Genomic DNA, 7,955 nt, shown 5'->3' with positions numbered 1-7,955 from the left:
CTATCATAGAAGGGGCTCCATCTGTGGTTATTGAAACCACTTGTTTTGGCTCTATTCCTCTTTTTGTTAACATCTCCTTAATGGCCAGGTAGATATCCTCTCCTCTTGTACTGGTCTGAAGGGGAGTGACACCTAACATGTCTTCACAGAATGTTTTCTGGGCTGTGTTGAAAAACCTGGCAAACACTAACAGCTGAGCATTGTCACATATGTCAGTGGACTCATCCACAGCTAAGCCTACACATGGTGCCTTATGCATGGCTTCATCTAGCTGGGTTAGCACATCCTGAGTTAATATTTCACTTTTCTTTGTGGCAGATGATGCTGACATGGGAATTTGCTTTATTTTATCACAAAGCTCATTTTTTTGTTTTCCCTCAAGTAGTGTTTCAGCTACTGCACTCATGCATTCTTTGACAACCCCTCCATCTGTAAATGGCTTTTTGTGTTTACCCAAAATCCAAGAAACTCTGAGGGAACACTCAAGAGCACGTTGTTGGGCAGTGAATGTGTTGCTCAGGATCCTGGTGGACTGGTCATATTGGGCTCTGAGACTACTTACTTTCTGTGATCTCAATTCAGATTTGAGTGGGTACGTTTGTTCAAAACCTTTATGTTTTGTCTCATAATGGCGTTTCACATTGCCACTTTTAATAAGTGCCACGGTTTCTGCACATATGAGACACACTGGTTTAGTGCTCCCATTGGGAAGTATGAACAGAAATGAGTCTGTCCATTCTGGATTAAATGCTCTGTTTTCATTGTCCACTTTTCTTTTTTTGGAGAGTGCCATTTGTTCCTTATTTTCTCTAACTGTTACCCTTTTTCTGCCTCACTCGTCTGTTTCGCTCCCTTTCTCCGTCTCACTCATATTTTCGTCAACTTTCTCCGTCTCACTCGTATTTTCCTCAGCTTTCTCCGGCACACTCGTCTGTATCTCTCCCTTTCTCCGTCTCATTCGTCTGTTTCTCACTCGTCTGTTTCGTTCCCTTTCTCCGTCTCATTCGTCTGTTTTCGCTCCCTTTGTTTTCTACCTATATCGCTATCTTTTTAATCCGACTTTCTTTTCCTTGGTAACTTGCCTCTAAAACTCTCATCTGTCTGCACTGTAGAGTCCCAATGTTTACCGCCAGGAATGCAAAGACTTCATTGGCTGAGTGGTATCACGTGGGATCGCTTAACTCACATGCAATTGGTCGGTGAGTTTCCTCATTCACAAAACGAGTACCGTAAAGACTACAAAAGCTGTGCATATTAAAATAGAAGCGCCCCGTCAGGTTTTAATTCATAATCTTTTGTTTTGGTCCGGGTCCGTATGGGACGGCTTCTGGGTCCGGATCCGGACCGCGGTCCGCCTGTTAGTGACCTATGCTCTAGGGTGTGATTCCAAAAATGTGAAAGGGAAAATGTAAGATTCCCTCTGTTGACACCATTTATGGTGTCACTCCAAATAACAGTTTGAACAGAATATAAACAACCCTGAGTATAACAGGATATGGAAATTAAATCACATCAAAAAATTAATAAACAAAAAATAATAATTCTAACCCTCTATTTCTCCCCTACACCTAACATGTACTGAGTTGGCTACCAGCCACCCAGGAATCCTTTACCTTCACCTCAGGAGGAATAAACAATCACAGTGGTTAGTAAAAACACAAGGTAATAAATGAGCAAAAACTGAAATTAAATGCGTGTATATATTTTACTAGGCAAACCATGGATCATCCAACTTGGTCTCAGAGTCAGTGGCAGAGTCACCCGCAACTTCCTGGGCTGGCAACAACGGCATCACTCCTGACACCCGCACCACTCCTACCACTGACTTCCTGAGACAGGGAATGATACAAGCAGCACAACACATCAACAATAAAAACACAATTACTAGGGTCAGAAACCCAGTAACCACCATAGAAGAATACTTACCGAACCAGTCACTTAACCAGGAGAACAGCCCACCACTCCCCACTCCAGCCATGCTCTTCATTTCTGCTGACAACCTTCCAGGCCAACTAGGGCCTTTGTGATGCTCCCGTCCGGGCTAGTATTGTTAGGAATAAACGTACAGCATTGTTCCCCAAACATCTTACACACACCCCCTTGGTTAGCAAGCAACATGTCAAGTGCTAGTCTATTTTGCCTAGCCACCCTAGAGGTGGCCTCTAGTTGTTCCGACATTCCAGTCAGGGCAGTGCGTGTATAGTTAACAAATCGCTGTTGGTTATAATAGATGTAATTTATCCAAGATCGCTGTTTAGCAGCATCTATGGCAGGTCCTATGATTGGCAACAAATGCCACAACCCATCATTCCTGTTGAGTGCCTGGAACTGTAATGGTACTCCCACAGGCACCCCCAACAGGTTAGAGTGGATCTCCTCTCCTGCTGACCATGGGGCACTACGTTTCCCCCGCCTCATTCTCTCTCTGTCTGGGGCTAGCTGGGCGATGCCCAAAAGTTGGTCTGAGGAAACATGAATAATGGTCAGAGGTATAATCAAACTGGCTAATGCACACGTGCCCTGCCAGTCCCCCTTTAGAATCGGGGTTAGTTTTCTATTTGGTCCACAGATCCACCACACATCAGCCACCCCTTTTGTCTGGGTTTTACCCTCTACTGGCCAAGTGCTGTTCATAGTTACATTCACAGCACAGTCCCCTGGTGGTAGCCTACCATAGTTAACACCCTTACCTGTTCCAGTAATGCAACTGTAATTACCTCCATAAGCCTGAACTCCTTCAGGTGCCTTTTGTGGGGGAACCTCAGGGAAAATCTAACTTAGGGCTTTGCACAGGGTGGTGTTTGGCAGTGAATGTTAGAACTCTTCCAATATGCACTGCCATCCTTCCCCTTCTCCTAAAGCGAATGGGTGGGTTGCCAAACCAGGTCTTGCATGCCCACAGATAACACAATTCTGCCTGACCAGTGTCCTAGCCGTATACCTCTTGTATGCCAACCACATATTTTCTTTCCCTTCATAGCCAGTTTCTGTCCCCAATTGGTCGCTGTCCGTTATATCCCTAACATTAATCACCCGAACGGGGTTTGGTACCTTAGTGGATTGAAGCTGAGCTGGTCCTGGAGTGGTGATGTGGTTCAACTGGGTCTGTCTCTCCCCAGCTGCAGGTTTGGGTGTGACCACGATGGTGAACACACCCATGGTGTCTGGTCCGGATCGTACTGCTGCTAAGGTGTACACACCTGCGTCTGTAAGTTTAATGTCTTGGATGGTTAGTAGGATTTCATCACCTTTACATGCACCCCCTTTTGACCCCTGCACACCCCTTATCATTGAAAACCTAGCTGCTTTAGAAGCATCTCCTATTACATATGGATAGCCTCTACGCCATTCCCAGAAGGTGCCAACATTTGTAATCATAAAATCCCAATATGGACACCACTTTCCCCCACACAGATAAGTACTTCTCTTTAACACATGGGGATACATTTTGTTACAGTTTTCCTTCTGGTTCCAATTGCAACCAGTGTCCCCAATTCCACTAGCCCTATTCCTCCATGACCAGATCTTACATGGTTCTAGGGACATCACTTGAGATTCCCCTTCCTGTAAGGTAATGACTATATTATGATACTGACTGGATGTCACTGTTCCCCATAGGGCCAGCCCCGCTAGTAACCATACCATCCTCCCCGTCTGCAGCCAAGTCCTGTTGTACTTGATCTAGAGTTCTTCCTGGAACTATATCTTTGGCACAATGTGTTCTGTGGTACCACGCGTCCTTCTTACTCGTGTTTACCCTCAGCGAGTGACTTGATACCTCTTTCACCTGAAAAGGCCCTTCCCACCTTGGCTCCGTCCACTTCCTGGAATGCACCTTCACTCTCACCCAATCTCCCACCAGGATGTCTCTGTTCTCGTCCGTGGTTTCAACAGCAGGAGTGCGCACTTCCACCACCTGTTTAGACAATCTTTCAACAAGAGAAATTAGTGCCTGCATGTAGTCTGTATATCTGATTTTTGCAATATCTAGCCTAGCCTCTTCTCATCCATTGTGGTCCATCAATGTGTGCAATCCCATGTGCATGGGCAGAGTCTGTGTAGATGTCCACATTCTTTCCTTCACTTAGTTGTAGAGCTCTCCTCAACGGCCTAAGTTCAGCTAACTGTGCTGAAGCTTCATTGGGACCAAGTTTCTCTGCTTCCATTACTTCATGTCCTCCTTCTGTGTCTTGTTTCACCACTGCATAGGCAGCAGTGTTTCCTTCCTTTGGGTCCTTTGACCTGTAGCAGCATCCATCAGTGAACAGGGTGATTTTGTTCCCCTCCAAGGGTGAGTTTTGCAGGTCCATTCGGACTTTAATCTGTTTGGCTGCTCTATCCTCACAGACATGTGGTTCTCCAAAACCCATACCATCGGTCATATTGGTTGCTGTTGTCACATATGTAATGTGCTTTGCAGTGATGGCCTTTGTTATGCTGGATTTTCTTTTACTGGACATTGTGAAAAGTTTGGAGCCTATAAAAGCGGTCACCCCATGATCTGTATTGATTTCAAGTGGATGTCTCATCACAATGTGGGCTGTTTTACCTATAGCTTTTGCAATGGCAGCCATGTGTCTGGCACAGTCAGTCTGTCCTGTTTCAATGTTGTCCAGTTTTGCGCTATAGTAGTGTAACACTCTTCTTTCCCCCTTTTGTTTCTGATACAGGATGGAATGTACATAACCATCCTGCTCAGAAACATCCAAACAGAATGGCGTGGTGTAATCGGGTAAGGACAGTGCTTCAGCCTGTGCCAGCATCTGTTTGAGTTGGATTAAAGCTGCCTCTGCTTCCGGAGTCCACTTAAGGACTGCTGTGAGGTTTCTGTTTCCTGCTTCTCTCAAGATTGCCCGCAGTGGTTCCACTTTAAGACAGTATTCTGGCACGTGCGTTCTGCTATATCCAGTAAGGCCAAGAAATGACAAAAGGTGTTGTACAGTAGTAGGTTTGGGATGTTCCAAGATGGAGGTCCTCTGAGCCACAGACACAGCTTGTCCCTTCCCTGACAGCACTCTTCCCAGGAACTGGACACTTCTCCGACAGCACTGCACTTTCTCTTTCTTTACCTTGTATCCCTTTTTGGCCACCAACAGGAGAAGGGACTTGGTGGCCTGCAAACAAGACTCAGCAGTGGGTGCTGCCAACAGAAGATCATCAACGTATTGGAGTAGTGTCACCCCCTCAGGTAATGTTAGTTCTTCCAAGTGGCTCTTCAGGATAGCGTTGAAGATTCCCGGGGAATCACGGTAGCCTTGTGGAAGTCGGGAATACGTAAATTGCTGCCCTCTATAGGTAAATGCAAAAAGTGGTTGGGACTCTGGATGTAATGGGATGCAGAAGAATGCATTGGCGAGATCCACTACTGTAAACCAATCTTGGGTGGGTGAAATGTTCTGTAAGGCCAGATATGGGTCTGGTACAGGTCGAACATCTGGTACAGTTACTTCGTTGATTGGTCTGAAGTCCTGCACCATCCTCCATTTCCCAGTGTCACCTTTCTTTACTGGAAGGATGGGTGTATTCCACACAGAACAGGTTGGATATATAACCTGTCCTTTTTGGAGTCCTGATATCGTAGGCTCAATACCCCTCGTCTTCTCTTCACTGAGAGGGTATTGAGATTTGTGAACTGGGATAGTGAGTTCACTTCCTTCTCGAATGGAGACAACCACTGGTTCTACATCAACCAGCCCCACATCTTCAGCACTTGTTGTCCACAGTTCCTCTGGTAGTTGATTGAAAATGTTAGGAGTATCCGGATGATCAGTCATCTCCCTGCCATGGTAACGTGATCTCCTCACAACCTCTGGTTTTGACACATCATCCACATTGAGTTTAATTCTCCATACTTGATTTCCCTCAAGGAATGCGCTTTCCACTTTGTAACAAGAGGTTTTGTTCCACCGTAGGCAACTTGCTGCCTTTACCGCTGGTCCCAGAGATCTTGCCTCATATCCAAATCCCACGAGAAGGGTAACATGTGGCATAGAATCATTAGGAAGAGCAAACCATTTGTCCATCCATGACCATGCAGCTGGTAGCCACTCCTTCTTTGAGTATGTACATATAATTGCTGGTCACAATCGGGCGCCTATCGTCCATTTCCTCCTCCCAGGCTTCATCCAAGTCCCTGGTATAGTTCATTGTCATGTGCGGAGGGTCCTCAGGTGGATAGTATGCATTTAAGGTCTGTATCCAGGCCTTCCATAGTTGGAACTCTCTGCATACTCGGGGAGCATCAGGGTCAGTATCCATGAGCTTCAGCCAGTAAACATATGCTTCCTCCTCATCTTCCTCGTTTAGGTGTGTTCCCACATATAGCATGTGAGGGGGGTCGGAGAGTTTTTTCATGATTACTGGCATGAGATCATCTATGGGCGTGATGGATGCATGTAAACCCTCCTGGTTACAATAGATACTACATCCCAGTTTGGAAAGCTGGTCCCTCCCCATGAGCCCCATTGAGCATTCCGGGTTGTATAGAAACTGATGGGTAACCTGTTGGTCATCCCATACAACCTCCAATGGAACTGTGTATGGCTTTCTCATTATAGCCCCAGAAACCCCAGAGAAAGCTTGTGTTTTGGTAGTGAGTTGATATGTTGCTTGTACAGAAGACCATGTACATCCTGTATCAATCAGCATATTATGTTGTCTTCCTCCAATCGAACATGTCACTATCGGCTCTGAACCTGGTGGGAAAGTGTAAATGTTGGTGGTGGGATCCTTATGGGTTTCTGGGCAGCTTCATTGGTAATTGTGTTCATCACCCAGCCATGACATGCTGGGCAGGAAGGCAGCGTTAGGCACTGCTGGGTCTTGTTTTCGGTTCTGCTGTTGTGGTGGTTGGTGCTGCTGGACTGGCATTCCTCCTCCTTGCCAGTTTCCCCATCCTTGTTGGTATCTCGGTGCTTGTCTTCTGGACTGTCCCATGTAACCCCTCCCTCTTTGTTGTCCCTGTCTTGGGAGATAACAGTGTCTTGCCAGGTGGCCATGCATCCCACAGTTAAAACACCCTTGGTCAGCGTATCTAGGGGTGTATCCCTGTTGTCGTGGTGGTATATAGGATTGCTGGTATGCGGGTGCACCATATCCAGGAGGACCAGAAGGTGCCATCATTTCCGTCATTGCCTGTATTACAGCAGTAACTGCAGCAGTAGTATCATTTCCGGGTGCAGGAGTGGTAGGATTAGATGTTGGGGTACTGGTTACCACCATTTGTTTTCCCGGCTTGTCCTCTGTCAGTTGCTTCTTCAGAACCTTTTTCTGAAGTTGTTTGAGTTCATCCTCTTCCTTTCGCTTACCCTCTCTCCATCGTTCCACATGGTGTTGTGCTATCTCGGTAAATTCCGGAATTGATTTTGCGGTGATTGCCACAACTTTTTCACATTCAGCTCGAGCCTGATCCGGGAGTCCCCCCAAGCAGTTTGTCAGGAAGAGGTGCTTCATGGTGTCTTTTCCTGGTTCTTCATTCCATGCTTGCCTCCAGAGGCACTTAGCCCTCTTCATGTATGCTGGTATGGTTTCATCGTCATTCAATATCAGAGTTCTCATCAGTTCGGGTCTGGCCTGGGTAGGATACTTCCTCCTTATGACATTCCATACGTCACTGCGGTGGGGGTCAAATCTTGTAGCCGACCACACTTGCCCTCTCAGTCCCCCAGAGGTCATTATCTCTCTGCATTCCTGGTCTCCCATACACCTGTTCATTACAGTAACCATATCACCTATGGTGAGTTCATCCGCTGCTGTGAGACTCTCAAAAGACTTCACCCATCTGTGTCCAGATTCATCAGGTTGGGGGAGACTGTCCACCAGTGTCTGTATGTCTCTGTGAGACCATGGCTTGTAAACTGAGACCCCCCCTGGGGTCTCCCTCAACGGGTACTGCCCCCCTTTGTGTCCTTCTCTGGACTGGGCCCTGGCTCGGGTATGGTATGCAGGTCCATCAT

Source organism: Coregonus lavaretus (assembly GCF_964263955.1).
Source record: "Coregonus lavaretus genome assembly, contig: HAP1_SCAFFOLD_1141, whole genome shotgun sequence".
In the NCBI taxonomy this organism is placed as follows: Eukaryota; Metazoa; Chordata; class Actinopteri; order Salmoniformes; family Salmonidae; genus Coregonus; species Coregonus lavaretus.
Note: the sequence above shows the minus strand (reverse complement) of the source record.